This window comes from Chiloscyllium punctatum, chromosome 15 (assembly GCF_047496795.1).
Source record: "Chiloscyllium punctatum isolate Juve2018m chromosome 15, sChiPun1.3, whole genome shotgun sequence".
Classification (NCBI taxonomy): domain Eukaryota; kingdom Metazoa; phylum Chordata; class Chondrichthyes; order Orectolobiformes; family Hemiscylliidae; genus Chiloscyllium; species Chiloscyllium punctatum.
Window position 1 is genome coordinate 42,145,422 of NC_092753.1, and position 23,173 is coordinate 42,168,594.

The 23,173-nt window shown below is 38.8% G+C and overlaps 1 protein-coding gene across 1 annotated transcript in view; it reads right to left on the bottom strand.

Annotated features, from left to right (window-relative positions):
• The window catches only part of pola1 (polymerase (DNA directed), alpha 1), a 288,061-nt gene that overhangs the window by 86,838 nt on the left and 178,050 nt on the right, over positions 1–23,173 (bottom strand). The gene's annotated exons all lie outside the window — the stretch shown is intronic.

Sequence of the window (23,173 nt, forward strand, 5' to 3'; positions counted from 1 at the left end):
GCACGTGTAGCCTTGAATATTCATTTTCCAGGCCCTGACCCAATGAAGCCACGTCTCAGTTATCCCCACAATATCGTATCTGCCTATTTCCAAAAGAGCCTCAAGCTCATCCACCTTGTGTCTAATGCTTCGTGCATTCATATATAGAATTTTTAATTTGTTACTGCTCTCACCCTTCCCCTCAACCCTTATTTCACTCAACTTTACAGCATGAAGCCTTTTCCAGTTTTCTGCCTCCTTGATACAGTTGTCTTTCTTGACTTCTCTTGTTCTAACTACCCCTTCAATTTCCTAGCAGTTTCTGCCCAGTTATATTTTTGCAGGCTTCAATCAGATCACTTTTCATTCTTCGAATTTCTAGAGAATACGGGTCCAAGGTCTATTCGGAACAGAGTCCCTCTATCCCAGGAACATACATGGTGAACTATCATTGCACTTTCTCAACGGCAATAACACCTTTCCTGACTTAAATAGACTGAAACAGCACATCATGCTCCAGGAGTGATCCAACCAAGTTCCTATTTAATTGGAGTAAGAATTCACGACTCTTGCAATAAAGGCTAAGATTCCACTTTCTAAAGCTTGCTACACCTGACGGGTAGCCTTCAGTAACTCATTGACAAGAAGAATCGAATGCCTTTGCACAACTATATGTTTCAACCTCTCATCATTGAAGAAATGCTCTGCAAATCTATCTTTTCTACCAAAGTGGATAACCACATCTTGTTCAATGTTATACTCCATCTGCAATATTTTTGCCCAATCATGAAGCTTGTCCAAATCCTGCTGAAAATATTTTATATCTTCCTCATATCACACATTCTAGCTTATCTCTGAATCATCTGCAAGGTTGGAAATGTTACATTTGGTCCCCAAATCCAAAGCAAAGGCATATATTGGGACACAGCTGGGACCTAAGTACTGACCCTTGCAGTAATTACTGCCATCATGAGAATGACCCATTTATTCCTACTCTCGGTTTTCAATCTGTTATCCAATCCTTAATCCATGCCAGTAATTACTTTCTGCACTATTTAAATAGTGAGATGAGGAAAAACTTCTTCACTTGGATGGATGCTATGAATTGATATGATCATCTCTGTCTGGCAGTTACATGGGAAATGCCACAAACACTATATATTTGTTTCCACTGATCATACCAATGCAGCAGCAGTCTCTAAGCTACTGGAGAGAATTGCCTGAACACCAAAGCTGCTCAATACGATCCCGTTTCCATGACAACATGATGGGGCACTATTGGGTCCTTCTGAGATCCACAGTGGGGGAGAGAGCATTGTGTGCAAGCATCAACATTTTCTGGTATATTCGCATCTTTGCTGCTTTCACACACTTTCAGTCCATCCACAGGGGTATGAGAGATCCATACTAGGACTGATGGATACTGCTCACTTGAGACCCAAGACAAAGATGCATACAGTCCTCATGAGAGAGTTCTTCAGATCCGACAATGCCACATGAATATGGGGAGCACCACCAGCGGCAGCAAATGAACAATTCCCCTCACACCTGCCAAGAGATTAGTCTGACCATCAGCAACAGGGAGAAAAATGCCATGGTCAAGCATGTTCTCATATCACCTTCCAACAGCATTGGCAATGTGATGCAGAAGGTTGCTGATAGCTTCATGTGTCTGGGTTCCATAATCACCAGCAACCTGCAACTTGATACTGATCACCGATACACGCAACACAAAAGCTGCAGCTGTTATGCCCAAATGAACACAAGCAATCTGACAGAGAACAATGAACTCTGAGCCAAGCAAGCCTGTGTCTTCGGGTCACGTGTCTGCAGTAGCAAGACCCGAATAACAGGAGAAAAGGCCAATAATTTTTCACCATTGCATTCTTGAAAAATCTCTTGACAAAATAGATGCATTCTTGAAATCTCTTGACAAAATAAGGTCACCAATTCATGCATATTTCTCCAGCACATTCATTGCTAAGCTAACAACATCTGCGCTGGCTCAGCCACATTATCAAATGGATACAACCATATTCCCAAAGACCTTCTGTCCACTAATTACTGGGTCACAGGGGAATTGACTGAGGCACAGAGTATATGCAAGAGTATATGGGGCCCAAAATAAAGGAGATCATCGAGAATGTTGTCATCTATCGTAACTTCGGTAACTCATTTTATTCAACACTTCGGTTGCCTATCAAACATTATAAGAAATAGTGAAACAAATAATAAAAATTGCTGGAGAAACTCAGTGGGATTGGCAGCATCTGTGGAAAGAGACAGAAAAAGGGTTAACATTTCAGATCCAGTGACTCTTCTTCAAAAGGGGAAAGCTCTCCAGCAATTTCTGTTTTATTTCAGATTTCCAGCATCCACAGCTCTTTGTTTTATTGTAAGAAAAACTTCCTGTTTAGGTCATTTCCACCTCTCTATATGCTGATTCAAACACTTTAATTATTGTGCTCCTACTATAAGAAAATAGAAACATGGCCATGGCTGAACGAATACTTTTGACCCACCCCATCTTACCATTTGGTAAGAAATCCAGTAAGAACGGTCTGATCTATTTCTCCAACCGTGGGCTATTTTCACTTCCCAAAAGAGTCAGGCACGCGTGAGAATCGTCACACGCAGATAGCACAGTGATGGACAATCGATAAGTCTCGTCTGCTTTCTCTCAAACATGTACATATAAGGACAAGGGCTTTAGACTGTATAAAATTCTGAGATTATAAAACAACTTAGTGCTGTAACAGAAGTTTTGGGAGAAAAGCATGGGTGAGAGAACAATATATTTTACAATTATTCATACAAAAGTCAAGGATTAAATATTTTCACTGCAAAACCTTTTGTGTGTGCCACATTGCATGCCAGGTCAAGAATGCTGCAATTTGCCACATTCACATTTAAAGCTGCATTCCTGACCTGTCTTTTCAGTTCACCGAAACCATTTGACTTGTTTACAAATAGACGACAACCAGTGATTACACACTAATTTTACTTTTATCCTCTTCTGTGTCTGGAGTTTTCAAAGACATCCAGTTAAAAATGAACACAGGAGAGCCACAATTAAACATGCAAAAGTCAATCCTTGCCATTACTCATAAAAACTTCAAAATGTGGTGCCCTCTTATGAGAAAATTGGTTCTAGTAATGTCTGCAGTAATATCAATTAGAATGGGTGAAATCTATCACAAAATAATATAGGCAGGAATCAATTCTCCTTAAATATCACCACATCCTGGGAAAAAGTAATCCTCAGGTGATTTATTCTTTCAAGCTGTAGACATTGATGGCAAGACAACATTCTTTGTCCATCATTAATTGCCCTCGAATTAAATGGCATGCTGGGTCATTCCAGAATGCAGTTCAGAGTCAAACACATTGCTGTGGGTCAACGAGTTCCACATAGTCAAGAATGGTAAGGACAACAGCTTCCTTCCCTAAAGGATATTAGGGAATCAGACGGGTCTTTATGAGAACTGATGGCAATTGGCATAGTCACTTTTACAGAAACTAGCTTTCAGTTGCAACTTTTATTAACCAAAGTTGAGTTCCACATTCCACTGTGGTGGGATTTGAGCGTGTGTTCCCAGAACGTTAGCCTGAGCCCTTGGATTATGAGCCCCTTGACATTGCCAACAAATACCCCATTGTGAGATAATACTTTGCACAATAATACTTTGTTCAATATTTTGTAGTCACATTGAAAGATGTCACTCCTTTGTTAATTACCTAATAAGGTTAAGGATATACAGGTAGTGGAGGCGGTGTATCGATCAGTTCAGTGCCTTGAAAACATACAAAGAGACCTTACTCGACTCTGGGTGCACACAGATGTTTTGTCTTGCCTATATAATAATTCAGAGATGCCAGTGTTGGACTGGGGTGTACAAAGTTAGTGATTTTTAACCTAAAATATATAAAAATTGAGTACAATGAACAAGCACAGCACAGAAATAAGCCTTTTGTCCCACCAAGACTGAACTGACACATGATGCCTTTCTAAACTAAGAACCTTTTGCCTCTACATGGTTCATATCCCTCTATTACTTAGCTCTTTATATGTCTTCAATATTGTTATTGTATCTGCTTCTGCCACCTCCTCTGGGACAGCAAACCCTTGGTGTAAAAATTTTACTCCTCATATCTCCTTTAAACTTACCCCCATTTACCTTAAGCCTAAGTCTCTTGGTAACTGATATTTCTACCCTGGGAAAAAAATTTCAACCATCCATCTCTCATTATTTTGTAAACCACTCTCATCATTTGACAGTTAAGTGAAAACAAACAGAGAACCCTTACTAGCAACTACATACAGAGGGATTTAGACGTACAGCTTCACAGTTCCCTTAAAGTGGCAACACAAATGGGTACGGTATGTAGCATAATTGCTTTCATCATTCAGTGCGTAGAGTGCAAAAATTGGCAAGTCATATTGCAACTGTATAGTACTTTAGTTAGGCCATATTTGGAATATTCCCTCTCGTTCTGGTCTTTAAACCTCTCAATTTCTCTCGCAATCCAGGGTTCCCAAATCTCGCCAACCTGATCCTTCATTTTCAAAGGAATATGCTGATCCTGAACTCTATTCAACTGGCCTTTAAAAGATTCACACATACCAGATGTGGATTTATCCTCAAATAACTTCCTCCCAGCCTACATTCCCCACATCCTACCTAATATTGTGAGTCGGTTTTCTCCCATTTCGTACTTTTCACTCAAGGACTACTCTTATCCTTATCCATCAGTAACTTAAAACTTAGAATTATGGTCACTGTTCCTGAAATGCTCCCCCACTGAAACTTCAATCACCCGGCCAGGCTCATTCCCAAATACCAAGTCTATTATGGCCTCTTCCCTCATTTGATTATTTTTGTATTGTCGAGAGTATGGTGCTGAAAAAGCACAGCAGGTCAGGCAGCATCTGAGGAACAGGAGGATCGACGTTTTGGGCATAGGCCCTTCATCAGGAACTTATGTCCGAAACGTCAGTACTCCTGCTCTTTGCATCTTGCCTGACCTGCTGTGCTTTTCTAGCACCACACTCTCGACTCTGATTTCTAGAATCTGCAGTCCTCACTTTCTACTACCTACTTATGCATTGTAACAAAAATCTGTCCTGGACATACCGAACAAATCCTCCCTTAACCAGGCCCCTGTCTCTAAGCAAGTCCCAGTCAATATTAGGGAAATTAAAATCACCTCACTTGTTGGAGAATTGTCCAATTACAAATAGAGGCCACAATTGTGAAATTGACGAATACTGGTTTTTTTCTTATCATGGGAAAGAGAAATTGACAGGACTGTATAGAACAGACACTCTGTACAGTTAAATCAAGGATTCTCTTCCCCGAGCTGCAGATGCAGACAGTTTTATAGTGTTATAGTAGCGTAGTGTTAATTACAAGATAATATGAATTTAATTCCATTCAATGGAAAACAATCGACTGTCCGATAGTCACAATCAGGTAATAATTGTAACAGGAGGGTCCACTCCTCTGCTAGAGCAGGTGCGAATGTCCAGTATCCAGGTTTCAATGGGTCTACAGGGTGGTGTGCATTCTTGTCAGGTATCTGGATGCCACTCAGTCTAGGTAGGCTCCGTGGTTTCAGTACCTGAGGAGATTGGGGAGGAGATTGGGGATGCCCTTGGGGCTGCAGGTGCGGTGATGCTATTGTGAGGTAGAAAGTCTGTTATCAGATCATCTAAGGAGTGTTTTCCTTCAGTCTGGAAGCTGTTTCGGTAATGTCTTGTTTTACTGTTTAGTTCCTGAGCTGGTTGTGGTCAAGGTGAGGTATTATGGGTAGCTCTGTTTAGCCAAAAACAGACACGGTTTCTATGAACAAGTAGTGGTCAGGCAGAGTGGTTTGTTTTTCTCCCACATCATCAAAACAACAATGATTGTACATTTTTCCATAATCTGTCCACATATCTGTTCCTCTATCTCCTACTGGCTGTTGGAAGGCCTGTTGCACAATCCCAAAGTAACTACACCATTCCGATTCCTGAGCTCTACCCATATGGCCTTCCTAGATGAACCCTCCACGGTGTTCTCCTTTAAGTAATGCAACATTCTCACTTCTTTTACAGCCACCTGAAATTGGATGATGGCTCATCTGAAACATCTAATCCTGGAATGTTCAGCTGCCAGTTTTGTCCCTCACTCAACCAAGATGACAAGATAATGAATGAAGTTATAGATATAGGCAACTGAATACTTGCTAACAGAAACATCCAAGTAGAGAAGCTTCACTGTGCCTGGTCTTAGCTATGCAGAATTTCTGATGTTTACAGATCCAATAACACTGAAGAGACTGTTGTTTATATAGATCACAACACTTTTGTTTTTATGAAGAGATTTTGAGATAAAAAGTTTAAGACTATTTCATTGGAGTTTAATGCGATAGCCAGACAATTTGCAAATCAGTAATTTGAAAGGCCATCACAATTTTATAGTGGACACTTTGACAAGAGCAAACATGAAATAAACTAAAGGATGTGATAACAATGGATTTATGTTGGATATGATTATTGAGAAAATCAGTGCATATATAATGTAAACACATTACTGTTGAAGTACCATTGAAGGACTTCATTAATAGAAAGTGATAAGGCCTTTTAATGATACCTTCCCCTTTTTATTTGGGAGAAAGGTGTGACTAGATTTTCATAACATATATTTATACTTCGGAATGTAGATTTCATAGAGGCAGACACACATGTATCAGTTTTGTGAAGGTAATGCATTTGGTCTGTGAGCTAAGTCAGTTATAGAAAGCATATAGTTGCAGCCAAGTTCCTGGGAGAACTCCCATAGTGTTAATGTTATACTGTTGTGTTTATGACAAAGTAAATACTTTAAGTCAATTATCTTAGTCTTGAATTCTGAACAGAATGTTCAAAGGAACGCATGGTTCAGTACAGAAGGTAGAATACAGTTTTTCGAAGGAACAGTTAGCTCAGGGGAACCAGCCACCTCTGCAGAAGTGGTTTCTAGTTTCCAAACCAGGAGCTTGGATAGAAATTTTAGAATCCTAGAACTGAAAGTTTATGCCATCAGAATTGTGAGGGGGGTCACACCAGCAGACTCAGAAAGGAAGTATAAAATTGGCTTCATGGTTCCAGAGGAAGAAACTGAAGACAGACATTTAAGGAAAGATTTTCATAGCTTGAGATAAGATATTTCTTTGGGATTAAATCTTTCAAAGAAATGGTGTTAGGAGATAGGTTGAAATATTGTTTTGATGTCTGTATTAAAATCTTTATGTTTGTTTTGCTTTATTTGTTTATTTCTTCTTTTGCCTAGTAACTTGTATTCTGTTGTTAAATAACATCTGCAGCCTTGAGCGAACATGTGTTAGTGACTAATCACCATTTTTTATTCATTCATGGGATGTGGGCACTGCTGGCTAGACCGGCATTTATTGCCCATCCCTATTTGGCCATTGGTCAATTAAGAGTAAATCCCATTGCTGGGGTCTAGAGTCAAATATAGTCCAGAAGAGGTAAGGATGGCAGTTTCCTTCCTGAAAAAGGTTAGTGAACCAGATGGGTTTCCCCCAACAATGGCTTCACGACCACCATTAGACTCTTAATTCCAGATTTTAATTGAATTCAAATGTCACCATCTGCCATGGCAGGATTCGTACCCAGAACATTATTTGGGTCTCTGGATTAACAATCCAGAGATAATACCACTAGGCCATCACCTCCCCTGTTAATCAATTGCAAAAATTAAACACATGATTTATAAAACCAAGTTTCATTCTCCCATTTGACCTGTCCAGCACTACCATCAGCTAGGGTAATAGCAAGATTAAACAGATACCTATTTGTGATAGAGTAGTTTCACGTTATTTTCTGAACACATATAGAATCATACAGCACTGGTCCAACCAGTCTGTGCTGAACATTATCCCAAATTAAACTGCCTGCCTGCTCCAAACCTTTCCTGTTCATGCATCCATCCAAATGTCTTTTAAATGTTGTAACTGTACCCACATCTACCATTTCCTCAGAAAGTTCATTCCAGCTTCTATGTAAAAAAATTGCCTCTTATGACTGTTTTAAATCTCTCTCATCTCACTTTAAAAATGTGCCCCTTTGTCCCACAACATGAAAACATTTGGACAATCAGCAGTATCAAGAATTTGTGAATACATATCTGTATATAGGCACTGATCAACCAGAAGGCAGCTATCTCCATTTTGATTAAAACCTAAGTTATTTCAAAATTGGAGACTTCACTTTCCTTTAAATAAAATCTAAGTGCCTGCATGTTTGCTTTTTTAAGGAGACAGCGGATGAATGCCCGTCACAGCATAGCTAAGATGCTCTCCTAAAAGAATACACAGATTTTTAAAACACTGAAAGTCATTTTTCCACAAAGCTACACGGCATAGTATCTTCAAATTTCATGCCAATGCTATTGAGAGGCAACTGAGGGCCTGCAATCTTTGAACCACAAGGCTGTCGTTCTTCAAACAGCACTCTTAAAGAGACCAAGGTGAGTCAAAGAGCAGCAAAGCAAAAGGGAAACAGAAAAAAAGGGTGAAGTAAAAGGAAAGAAATAAACAAACTTTGCATCATTGGTTAAAATTCATATGACCACCACATTTCTCTTTTCTCTCTTAGTTACAGATTGGAGGTATCATCCTGTTGTGGACATAGATCATCGCCATGTCTTGAAAACCATTAAACACCATTATACACAAATAACATCAACAGCATGCAACCTATTTCTGGAAACAGAGGACAGCCAATAAACACAACCATCCAACTCCAGAATCAATCCACAGTAATGAGTTCCCACGAGATTTGACACTTTGGTATAATTTGAGTATTAAAACAGAACAAATCATGAATCAAGAATAAACCATTAACACTAATTTTTCCACTAATCATTAAAAATGCATTTCCTCAAAGTTTCTCATGTTTCACTGGTATATACTTGATCAAACTCCTAATTATACATCTTTATGCTAAGGAGGGGAGTTAAAACTTGTATCTTACTATATCTGATACAGTGAATAGCATCTCCCATTGTCCTTTTATGGAAAAAGTTCACACAAAGATTCAGTAAAATTAGACTCAACCCCTAGTCAACATGTCTTTTTTGCCTGTTAGGCCCACAGAAGCTCAATGGCTACATGGGCAAGGATTCCGCAGTCCACCATGGCTACTTCAGACTGTTCTTTGATCATTGCAGAATACATTGCTTTTCATTAAGTGGCTACTTAACATGCACTTGAGACCAGTGAGTTGTCCGATTTACCAAAGATGCTGGATCAAAATCACAATTATCCTGAATAGTAATATTAATTGCTTTATAGTCAGGTGCTTCAGCTCAATCTGCAGAGTTAAAACACCAACTTGAATTCAAGACAGTCAGAAGGGGAGGACAAAGGAAATGTAATGTCTTAAAAAAAACAAAAATGCAACAGCCTCTAAAACATCAATTTGTCATTGGACTTTCTGATCTGCGTTTCTTTTTAATCCACGCTCTGCAGTCAAGAGAGTGAAAAGATAATAAGCCTCTTCAAACTCTTACTGCAGGTTGGATACAAATGCCTGCTCTAATTCACACACATTTACGAGCATGTTAAAATGGCCAAACTCCAACCCCTTCTACTTAAGCAGCTCAACTTGACATTCGATTTCCTTCTTTGCTAACTAGTGGTTGTGCCAATGATTACACGTTTCTCTTCATCAAAAAGTTGTTGAAACTATTACTAAATCAGTGACAGAACGAAGAGAGCAGAAGTTTTAATCCAAGGCTGGTTTACAATTTCTTCTGGGTCCTTTACATCGAGCAACAATAAGCAAACAAAACAATGCAGGAATCATTGAGTAGTGAAGTAAGTACCTCTGTATTAGGAGCACAAGCAAAATTAATGCTGGTTTGTTTTTGTTAAATGTTACAATTTATATCACTCTCAGCATATAGGTGCCTTGGCTTTACAATTCTTTTCAGAAAATACTAGGATTTCATCTATTCTAAGTTTTGGTTCCAGGCCTATTTCCAGTGATTAGAATTCTGAAAATTGTTGCTTAAGTTAAATCTAGGATTCCAATGGTATTTTAGATTTTGCCAGCGAAAATTATATATTATTACCTTTGTCTGATCAAAGAACAACAGTTAAGAAGTGAACAAATCCCAAAATTCCCTCAAGTAGTATGCAGTTTAAATTTTGTGTGAGGAGGAACTTCATGCGAGGAAAAGGAAAATGCTAAATAAAATCTGAAGACTGGATAGTATAGTGGACCCCACTCTTTCCCAGGTTACACTCTTGCCCCTGACATACTTATAAAATGCCTTTGGAATTTTCTTTATTTTATCTGCTAGTGATTTTACATGTCGCATTATCGTTCTCCCAATTTCATTTTAAAATAACCCTTTGCACTTTCTCCCAGCTACTAGTGTTTAGCCCTCAGTATTTACTATAAGCTTCCTTGTTTATCCATATCCAATCCAATCTTCCTCAATATCCATGCTTCTGTGGACTGTTTGGACCTATTTTTCACCTTTACAGAACATGCTCTCCTTACACTTTCACCTCTTTCTTCCTGAAATGCTTCTACTACTCCAGTGGAGCTGTTCCCTCATGTAGCTTTTCCCAGTCCATTTTGGCTAAACCCTGTTTTATCTTTTTAAAATCGGCCTTCCTCAAATTCAAGATCTTCATTTCAGGACTACCTTGTCCATTTCATGACTTACTTAATTCTTGCTGAGTTAAGATCATTACCATGCTCTGGCACTGACACTTCTACCATTTGCCGAGCTTTGTTCCCTAAAATTCTCTTCTACATGCAGGTCCTTGGATACATTTTAAGAATTCCACTCCATCTGAGCATTTCACACTTTGTCAGTGCCAGTTAATAATAGGGAAACCCCTACCATTAGGAAATTATTTTTACACCTTTTTGGAATTTGCTGTCATGTCCTTCCTTCCATATGTCTCTCAATTTTTTTTGTCGGTGGGAGGAGGGGCATTCTATAACAGACTCCAAACAATGAGATGTCCTTTTTTAAAGTTCTACTCATATGAACTCAATTGATTCCAAGTTACCATCGCTCCTAATTGCATTATTTGAATCCTTGATCAATATTGCAACACCACCTTCGATTTAGCACCTTTTCCTGCCTTGTGTGAAGATTCTATAGCCTGAAATATCAAGCTGCCAGTCCTGCCCCTCCTTTAACCATCCCTCTATGAAAGCAGTAATATCATATCTCCGTACATTAATCAGAATCCTCAATTCATCTCTTACGTACAAGACTTTGTACATTAACGTAAGTACCATCCAATCTTGCTGAGCTCCCTTGCTTCTTAATTTGATGATATACATTCTGCCTGCCAGATTGATTTGGTTTTTCTTTTATGTTGTGTGTCCATCATCCAGTATTGCACCTTCACTCTGTATTGCATTTCCCTAGCAGTTACCGAGAAGACCAGAAACTGAACTGGACCAGCCATAAAGATACTGTGGCTACAAAAGCAGGTCAGAGACTGGAAATCCTATGGCAATAAATTCACCTCTCAATTCTTCAAAGCCTGTTCACCATCTTCAAGGCACTTGTCAGGACTGTGATAGAATACTCTCCACTTGTGAAGATGACACATTCAAGAAGACAACACTATCCAAAACAAAGAAGCCTGCTCAATTGACACCTCCCCTTCTAAGACATTTACCAGTTAGTCCCTCCATCATGGCCCCATAGTGGCAACAATGTGCACAATTTACAAGATCACTGCAGCAACTCACGAGAGGTCTTTCCAACCTTCAGCTACTTTCACCTCGGAGGACAAGGACAGAAGATGCACAAGAACATCACCAACACCTGAACATTCCCCTCCAAGCTCACCATGAATTCTATGTGACCTAACTTTACTAATTGTCAACCATGCAGAGCTTTGTCAAAAAACTTTACTAAAATCCAACTGAAGCCTACTGCTCTGCCCTCAATCTTTTTGTTAACTTTCTCAAAAAACTAAATCAAGTTTGTGAGATGCGATTTTCTTTGCACAAAAAACATGTTGACTACCCCAATCAATTTTTTTTCTCTCTAAATGTCCATAAATCCTATCTTTTAGAACCAATCCAACAATTTACCCACAGCTGAAGACAAACTCACAACTTTATAGTTCCCCGGTTTCTCCTTACGATCTTTTCTTTACTAAAAGTATATTAGCCACCCTCCAGTTATCAGATACCTCACCTGCAGTTATAGATGATGCATATATTTCAGCAAGGAATCTCACAATTTCCTCCCTTAGTTCCCACAGGGTTCTGGGATACAGTAGATCATACCTTGGAGATTTATCTACCTTTATATTCTCTAATACCTCGTGAACATCCTCGTGTGTGGTGCGAATTGTTTTTAAAACATCAGAAATGTTTTCTCTGCATTCTCTCGACTCTATTTCTTTCTTCACGGTAAAAACTTCACAAAATATTCATTTAGTAACTCTCCCAACTTCTGGGGACCTTGTTGACCTTTAAGAAGCCCTACCCTTTCGCTCTTCATGAATTTGTGAATCTTTTTGGATTATTCTTAACTTACCTGCCAATGCTATCTCATACCTGTCTTTGCCTTCCTGATTACTTTCTTAAGAATGCCCCTAAACTCTTTATACACTAAGAGATTCAATTGAACCAAGTTGTCTATATGTAAAATAAGATTTTTCTTTATTTTTAATGAGAACCTTTATCCTTAATCTTACCAGCCTGATTCTTCACTCGAACAGGAACATAATGCCTCTGAACTCACACACTTGAAAGCTTTCCACTTGTCAGATATCCTTTTACCTGCAAACAATCTACTCTAATCAACTTTTCATTGAATTGTAGAATCCTTACAGTGCGGGAGCAGGCCATCAGGTCCACATCAAATCTTCAAAGCGCATCCCAGCCAGACCCACCCCATCTCAAGAAACTTTTCTTGAACACATTTGACAAATTCTTCACCATTCAAACCTTTATCACTATGGTAGCTCCAGTCAATGCTTGGAAAATTAAAATCCCCCTTTAACACCTTATTATGCTTTCATATACAGTTGGTTCTGCTATAATAAGTGTTTCTTCAACACAAATTGACTTATGAGCTATTAATGAATTTGGACTAAATGACGCGGCTATTGTGTGATTTTCCTATAATGCAAGATCACATGAGAACAGAACTATCGCGTTATATCAGAACCAACTGTGCCTGACATCTCTCGATACATTTGTTTTTGAATTTACCTCTGACTACTCATAGAATCCTAGAGTGTGGAAGCAGACCATTCGGCCCATTGAGTCCACACCACCCCTCGAAAGAGCATCCCACCCAGACCCATTACCCTGCCCCACACCCTATCCTATCCATGTAACCCTGCATTTACCATGGCTAACCCATCCAGATTACATGGACACTATGGGCAATCTTAGCATGGTCAATCCACCTAACCTGCACATTTTTGGACTGTGGGAGGAAACCGGAGCACCCGGAGGAAACCCACACAGACTTGGGAGAATGTGGAAATTTCACACAGTCACCGAGGGTGGAATCGAACTGGGGTCCCTGGCGCTGTGAGGCAGCAGTGCTAACCACTGTGCTGCCCCTATTGTGGGACCTACAGTACACTCCCAAAAAGGTGATTTCTCATTTCTCATTTCTACCCATATATTTTCACTGATGATTTTACAGAAATATCTTCACTAGTTACAGCAGTAATCTTTTCCTTAATGAAATAGTCAATCCCCCTCCTTTTTTGCCTCCTTCGCTATTGTGCCTATAGCATTGAAAACCCGAAACTGAGCTGAGAGTCTTATCTATCTCACAGCCCAGTTTCCATAATAGCTATGGCGTCCCAATCCCATGTTCTTAAACATGCCTGAAGTTCAGCATCCTTACCTGTAAGACCCCTTGCATTGAAATAAGTGCAATTAATTCTTCAGAGTTACTACGTACTCTGACTCTCTTGTTTTTGTTTTATAATTGACGTGCTCTCTGCACATTCAGAACCTTCCCCATCAATCTTTATATTTACACTTCTATTTAGAATTCCTCCACTCCCCCTCTCTGGCAGTATAAAATCTCCCTCAATGAAACAAGCCAATCTCCCTGCTTAGATATTGATCCCTTTCCAGTATAGGTTAGATCTATCCTTTTTGAACAGGTCTCCTTTACCTTCACTCAGTCAAAATCCTAAAACAGTCCCAAACACCAGGAACTGTGAATGCACTTAACACCACCAGACCGGAGTGGCTCAACGAGGCAGCTTACCACTTACTCAAGGGTAATTAAAGATGGACAACAAATACTAGCCGAACCAGAGAAGCATACATCCAGTAATTGAATAGAATATATTGTCAATTTGGTACAATCTTCTCCAAGCCTAGAATGAAAGCCCAATATTGGAATCAAGAAGACTGAACCTAACCCTAAATTCTGACTTGTTATAGCTGCAGCAAAGATGCCTCATGCTAACTCTGCACATCTCGAACAGCAAAACATTTATTTTTCAGAAATGTCTTCCCTTGTTTTAAAAAAAATCGTATTTTGCCCACATTAATTGAATGACAAATGCAAAGATCACATCCAGATGAACATGCACTTGAAATAAAAACTGAGCTGAGAATTGGAAAACAAGTCACAATGTTTGACTAGTTTCATTTAAAAAAAAGGCAAGGAATATTACCAATTTCAGGTATTCAGCTGCATTAATCATTAGGTTCAAAGACTTTTGTTGCAACATTTTTTTAATGACTTATTAAGATGAGGTGGGGGAGTGAGGTATAGACAAACATAAGTATTGGACGTGTTGCATTATGAGACGTTCACCTATTTGAACACACAGAATGAATGTTGGTGGAAACATTAAAGTAACATTAATGCCCTGAAATGTCTTGTGCAGCCACTAAGAATCTGACGACATGCAGTCAAAGTAGAGACAATTGGCCTACAGAAAACAGGACAAACTCAATAAGTTGCAACACAACAAAGCAGGGACTGGTTCAAAAGTTATATACACAAAAACTCAACAGAATACAATATTGCTAATGAACAAATCTGTTGCTACATGAAATTAGACCAGTATATGCACAATGGATGTGCTTAAAATCATTGTAAAATCAGGAATCTTTACTACTGCTGATTTTAAAATATAAATGAGTATGTCATTTCACACACAATGCACTCTCCCCATTATACACCACTGACAGACGTGATTGTCCTGCTCTGCCAAAATCTAAAACAGTTCACAAGTGAAAGTTTGGATAATAAGACCATGAAATTGTCCATTCATTAAAGTAGCATTTATTCTTACTATGATTGTCACCTAGAGAGCAGGAAATTCACAAGACAGCATTGACTGAGTCCAAGAACAGAAGCGAACATCTAGTGAAAGGGTCCAGTAATCGTTATCACTTCTTTATCGCAGGAATAGGTCTCAGCCAAGGACGAGTTCACAGAATGACATAATATCTGATGATTCTCACAAAGCAGAGAAAGTGACCAACAGAAAGGAAAAAAAGTAAGTCAACTTGCTGCCCATCAAATGAAACTTCTTACAGTTAGAGACACTCTGAAGTAAATTGTCACTACCTGTAACTAATCAGACTCAGCACCAAGTGACTGGCAAGATTCCACCAATGAATGCTAAAGTCTCTGGCACTAGTATAAAAGTAATTTGCAGTTGGAAGCACCACAATAGTGGTACAAGGTGGTACCCCTTCAGTGAGCTACAGTGACAATCTCCACATTTTCAGAAATCCAAACATATTCTGATCATTTCTGAACTTTAGTCTACCAAAATGTCATTAAACATTTAACACGTCGGATTGGGAATACATCTTAAATGGGTGAAACTGGCTTTAAATAACAAGGCTGGTTTTCTTACCCCAATTTTGTTAATAGGACTGCGTTGTGGGAACAGGTAGGGGGAGGGAGAGGAGGTCGAAAGAGGGAAAGCTGGCCTGCAAATACTCCTTTGAAGAATTATTCCTCACCATATCAACTAATGTTTTAAATCTTAATTAGTTCCTCTTCCTTTCGAGAGCCACACAAATGGGAAAAAATTTTTGATAATGTAAACAGCCCAGATGGTTAACAAACAAAAATTAAACAGGACTCTGAATGTGAAGCTTCTGTTGCTAGGCAATAAAGAATGAAAAGGCAAAGTTTTTCGTTTACCCAGCTTTCGCACCACATTCTCATAGCCTCTCCAAAGCTCAAGCAGCAACTTTCGACAGAGCTGCCAAAACGCAAGCATCTAATGCACTCCGAGCACTTTAATAAAGTCTGAAAAGACTAATTATAGTCTAAATTGTCTTTATTTCAATCAAGCTACAACTGAGTCCAGGCCACTGTCACCACATCAGTTTACCTAAGCACCTTCAGGTAATATTCTAATGCAAGTCTGTCAACGAACTGAGCATTTTCTACATATGCACCCTGGAAAGAACTGGGGGGAGGAAAAAAAGGGGGAAAGCATCTATCAAGATTAAATGCAGCTGCTCTTTCAAATCTATCAAATGGGTAAATTTGACAAAAAGCCACCATTAGGCCAACATGAAAGGCTCAAGACAACATCCTTTCAGTTCTTTTGTACTTCAGTAATCAACAGATGTACTTATTCACCCCTCCCCCTCCAACCAAACCTGATCAAGACCTCTTTTTGAATGGAAGAAAATAATTCCACTTTGTACATCTTCTAGTTAATCAAGACTTTCTATTCAGCAATTTGACCTTTTGTTCAAAACAGGATTATCAGTTTTTTTCCCCCAGTTACCAAGGGCGACTCGCATGGTGAACATAATTGCAATAATTTGCAAAACACCATGGCAACCTACATTACAACTAGGTAAATACTGGTCTTTTGTGCTACATTGTTATTTTCCGAGATGCTGAAGTCAAAGAACGAATGACAAATGAACACAAAATTTATATTTGCTTTGTCTAACCAGAGCAGAAAATTGATACTGAGAATAGGGGAAGCAGCTACAGCTGTAATTTCTAACTTGATTAATTAGAATGGTAACAGTCCTTAACAGGATATTCAACAAACAGCCCTGACTCGGTCTCTCTACCTCCCCCCAACCCCCTCCTCACAAGCATGAATTTTTTTTTTCATCGAGGAGAACAAACATCCACATTTGTTCTTTTCTTCAGCTCAATGGAATCTTTAATTACAGAACATTGTCTCTTTGCTCTTCATTTCAGTGAAGAGAGAATTGGTTCTGGGGAAGACTGGGTCGTGCAAAGTCACTCATACTCAACTCTATTGGACAACAGAAGCTGAATGACTAATAACATTCTTTGGCACCAGCAGCTGTTCTATGGCTGGGACACTGACTTACAATTACACGGACTACAGCAAAGCTATTTCAGAGACTGACTGGGAGTTGAACTTTTATAGGCATAGCAACTTATTTCCTAGTGAGCACATTTCTTGACACAAATAATGTTCTCAAACAATACAACTCAACTTAAAACATTTTGTCTGACCCAATATACAAACAATATCCACGAGGCATTTGCCTGGATTATGAGGAAGAAACAAAAAGGTGCCAGTGTGGGCCAGCGTTAAAGTTGACAAGAGAACATCTTCGTTGCTGTCTTTTTAAACAATATGATTCAAATTTAAGACTTGAAATATTTGGAAAACCAACTCTTCAAATTGCTTATTTATTTGATTCGATTTACAACATTTTATGTTTGGGCTTGAGCAGACCGATTTGGAATAAAAACTGCAGTCAACTAATCTTTCCCATTCATCCCCAGTTAATTAAATTGTTGTTCTATAAATAAAAACCATGGCCAAGAAACTGGCAACATTCTAGCATAATTAGCTTTATTAATGCAATATCATGTCTTTGAGATATTAAATGTTAAGGATTTACAAAGCTTTGAGTACCAAAAATTTCTGTTCTGGGCCTTTTATGTCAAGGAGGTGGGGTTGAGCAAGGTGTAACTGTCATTATGAATATGAAGCAAGTTGAATTAAACTTTTCTGCTTGGGATTAATTTTAAATCAAATGATATGTTAGACAGCAGCTATATGCGAATAATCTGATTCCAAAAACATCTTTTTTTTTGCAATATGCCATCCTTTACATTAAGTAATTACTGAATGCCACATTTTTGTTATTTTTTGTTGCCTGGTATTAAGCAGTAATCAATCTACAGGAAAGGCTCCATCAGGGTCAAGTTTCCTTTATCCTGTCCCGGTAATCAGAGGTCAGTCCCAAACTTTTTTTTAAAATTCAATATTGCTTCAGAGTGAATGTTTCCCACATCACTGGTCTCTAACCAAAACTACCAGTTTTAGTGAGCGATTTGGGCAAATTATGCTCAGTCTTGATGGTTCCACTCCAACTGGGAAATGGGTTGGAATATGCAAATGTTTATTTCCTATTCGGCACAAGCACTATGATGCAGCTTCAATCTTTCACTCAGGGCTTCACAGAAAGTCAGGTATCAGGGCTGGAAAGACAGTATTCCAATCTATTGGACCCAACTAGAAGAGGACAATTATTTTCCAAGGAGCAATGTATGTGCCATGTGGAAGCATTGTACAAGACCGTGTCATGGAACACAAAGGAATTTCAATGAATCACCTGATGAACAGCTGATCACACTTCAATTGTGTGATATCAAAGTGCAAAAGGTCTAACTGCTTTTGACAGTTATTCTCTAAGTACTAAGATGAACAAGTTAATGTTAGAAATGCTCAGAAGGTCAAGTCAACATGTGAAGTGAAAAAGTCCAGCCTCAAACTTATAATAGATGGTCAGTCAGACCAGGATCTAGTGAAGTATCCCATGCAAACATCTTATGGTATTGTATCTCTTTCAAATGGTTATTGTTTTGCTTTTAATACTACATTTTTAAAATGTTAGTACTGTGTAGATGTTAGTTAACCCTAAATTAAGCTGTTAAATGAGCTGGATGAATGCACAAGGGTTACAAAGCATGTGCAGATATTCAATACAGTTTTAATATGATTTGAACAATTTAATTCACAAAATAATGGTCTCTCAAGCCTAAAAGTCTCCCAACTCAAAGATGATACAGACATTTGCTCCTGTGAAAAATGATTATAAGCAACAATTACAGGTGATGTATGAAAGTTTTAATTTCAAATCACTTATAATTGCCAGAAGTCAGATCATTCCAGCAATCTCAAATAATTTTATATGTTGGAACATGTATCACTTGATCTATGAAGTGTTCACTTAAGAACATGAAATAAAAATGTGCAATTAGTTGTTTCCACATGATGCATTTTCAAAATTATTCCATGGATTGTTTCATACCTTATATGACACGTAATGGGATATTTTCCAACTATCTCTTGAAATTTGCTGCTAAGAATTTGAATCTGTACATCTCCTTTGACACATCCCACTTGCTGGGTGAGAATAATAGCAATTATACCCCAGAATGCATTGATTCTTATCAATTAACATTCCATTGCATTCATTCTCAACATGTTGAAGAGGCTTAAATAAATTAGAAACATTTAATATTAGCTGTAATGGATTAATCAAGATTATAGGATAATCTTTTACACTGGGCATTAACTCAAATTCTAAACAGAAGGCACATCACTATCATTGCTTGTACGCATAGAATGAACTGGACCAATCAGAACTACTGCTCTATGTTAATCAGCAAATTTATTTATTCAGGAAATTCACAGAAAAACACGAATAATTTTTGAATGATTGCGAGCAGGTTTATTGAATTTTTGTTTTTCTTTTAAATTGAGCAATATGAATGACAGGGTCACATTGCCCTTTCATTATTGTAACAGATTTTAATTTCAGTACAGAAGCAGGAGAGGGAGCGCCATCTTTGATGGGTAGAAGGAATCTACAAATTAAGTTTGGACGACTATTCAGCCACTGTAGTCCAAGAGGGTGGAATGGAACTCAGACAATTAAGGATTGATTATCCATTTTCTATTCTAGTCAATTTTTGTTTCAAGGAACCATTACAACTGAGGAGGCGGCAACTATTTGGTGTGCTAAACCCCATTTCAGCTCATTGCAAATGTTTTTCTTTCGTGCTTATCCAGTTCCCTTTCAAAAGCCACAGGTGAATTTGTTTCTGCCATAAACTCCAGCAAGATATTCAAGATTCTGATTACTTGTGCAATAAAACCTCAGGTTGCTTTTAGTTCTTTTGCCATTCACCTCGCATCTCAGTTCTTCTGTCAACCCTAGACGCTTCGGAATTTTAAACACTGCTCGCAAGTCACCTCTCAACCTTCTCTGCAAAGCTTTGTCTTTAAGCAATTTTCACAGGAGGCTCCCAAGCACTGAGGATGTCACCTAGACAGGGGACGAAACGTTTGCAAGACAAATTCCCAGCTCGGCGAACAGAACCACAACAAGCAATTTTTGCATACAACTGAAGTTCATCCCGTACACCATTCTCACAAATCTTTTCTGCTCCTTTTCTAAAGGTACCCAGAATTGAGCACTAGCAAACTTTAGTGTAATATTTGCTGTATGCATAGTGGCCACCTGATCCACCGCTATCTTTTATATCTGCCTTACAGTGGAACTTTGCCACGAGTGAGTCCAAAATTTCCAATAAGCTGACTGCCTCACTCAGAAGCCTGATGGATGCCTGATGCAAGAGGTAGAAATAGATACCTGTGCAGGCATGGATGGATAAAGGAATATTGCTGTCATGGAGCAGAAGTAATTTTACTTTGTGACATTGTTAGTTGCATTTGATGGTGACTCTGGATGCCGTCCCAGCTCCCTGCCCCTCCCCCTGTCAGATAGAAATATTTACTAAATCAAGATCGAGAAGTGGCTGGTCTTCTCCTTTTTGTTTTTTGTAAAGAATTGGAGCAGGAAAAGGCCTTTCAGCTCTTCAAGCCAACTGTGTCAGATAAGATCACGGCTGATCTGAATGTGGTCTCAACTTCAATTCTGTGCCTATCCCCAGAAGTCCCAACTCTGCTGTTGATCAGAAATCGGTCTCACTCAGCCTGAACATATTCAATGACCAAGTCTCCACTGGGAGAGAATTCCAAACATTGACAACCCTTTAGGCAAAGAAAATAGTCCTCAGCTCCATCTTAAATGGCAGACAGCTTGCTTTTAAAACAATGCCTCCTAGTTGAGATTCCCACACAAAGAAGGACATCCTCTCAGCATCAAGCCTGTCGTGTCAGCTTATGGTTCAATAAGATGACACGCGTTTTTCTAAACTCTGGCGAGTATAGAGCTAAACCACTCAAATTTTGTTCAAAAGACAACCGCCTCATCCCATGGAATCAGCCGAATGAGCCCTTTCAACCTGCCTTAATGCAAGCATATTCCTCAAATAAGGTAACCAAAACTACATGCAGCACTCCTTGATGCCCTGTACAGTTGTAGCACTTTAATACTCCAACTATCTCACAACAAAGGCCAACAATCAATTAAATTAATTTTTGCAGATGGATGCTGACATTTTGTGATTCATGTAAGAGAACACTCTGTACTGCAACATTCTGCAGTCTGTCTCCATTCAAATAAAACATTGCTTTGTTATTCTTCTTACCAAAGTGTTCACATTGTCCCACTTTATTTACCATGTTTGACCACTCACTTAACCCTTTTAATACCACTTTGAAGACTCTTTCTATCCTCCATTTCAAATGAGATGCAGCATCTGTACCCAAAACACTATTGTGAAAATATTTATGAGCATTGTAACAACAGAGCATGAAAAAATTTGGCATCATAACGGTGTATCAGAAACTGCGAACTGAAAGCAAGATCTAAATGGTTTGATGTAATGCGTAACAAAAAAAATGACAGACAAGATGGAATCTCATTCCGCCTCATGTTTTTGACTTTCGTGCGCACAAACGAATTATGCCAAAATAGCAGAAGAATGGAAAGGAAGGGTAGAAATTAATTATAAAGGCAACTTGGAGTATAGAAGTACTGAGATGCTTTTAGTCAAGAGCTGTCAAACCTAGATAGTTAGTTCTGAAAGCATGCAAATTATTCCATATAACATACATTGCAGATGGCTAGTTCGACAGATTGTGTCTATGTGTAAGTAGTCACAGTATGAGAAGACTGTCTATTAACTATTGTATTTCAGGTGAGCATTGCAGGCTCAGTCAGCATCTATCACTCACCTTTATTAACCTGAAGAAAGTGGTGGTGTGTGGCCTTCTTGAACAGCTGCAGTCCATGTGATGTACACAAACCCTCAAAGTAGTTAGGGAGGGAAGCCTTGGATTCTAACCCAGTGATAATGAATGTATGGCAATACATTTTCAAGTCAGGATGGTGGGTGTCATGGAGAGAAACCTGCAAGTGGTGGTGTTCCCATGTATCTGCTTCCCCTTTCCTTTTAGGCATAAAGTGCGATATAACTAATGAGTTACTGCACTGCATCCAAATATTTCATATCAAGTATAATCAAGGGTAGATATAAAATAATCATCCCAATCCTTTTCAAAATATTACAAACAAATCAAATTGAGTGATCCACAATCAACTAAGTATGGCTGGTGTTAGTTAGATGGCCATAATGTGTTTAAGTATAATGCTAACAACATAAGTTCCATTCTCATTCTGGCCAAAGGCATCTCAGGGCCTGCCTTCTTGGCCTAACCCTAGAAGTGAAAGGAAATGGCAAACCATCAGTGACAAACCTGTCAAAGAAAGATTCAGGATAAAGCATCAATAAACAAAGTACAAAGGATTTATGTGAACAAGTTTATCTCAAATGAAACAGTAAACAGAAGCCCATCTATACTCTTAAGTTTCTTTTTGTTTATTCCTGGGATGTGGGGGTGGCTGGGTGGTCACCATTTATTACCTATCCCTAGTTGCCCTTGAGAAGGTGATTATGAGCTGCCTTCTTGAAGCACAGTCGATCACATGCTGTAGGTAGATTTACAATGCTATCAGGTAGGAAGTTCCAAATGATCCAGTGACAGTGAATGAGCAGCAATATATATTTCCACATCAGGATAATGAGGATTTTGAAGAGAATTTGCAATCAGTGTTCCATGTATCTGCTGGCCTTGTCCTTCTAGGTGGTAATGGCTGTGTGCATGGAAGGTCCTAAGAATTCCTAGTGAATTTCTGCTGTACATCTTGGTATTCTAAAATAAACTAGAACACTAGCTTGAAGAGCAAAGGAGTCATCCCCTGTGCCTTAGACAATGTCGATCC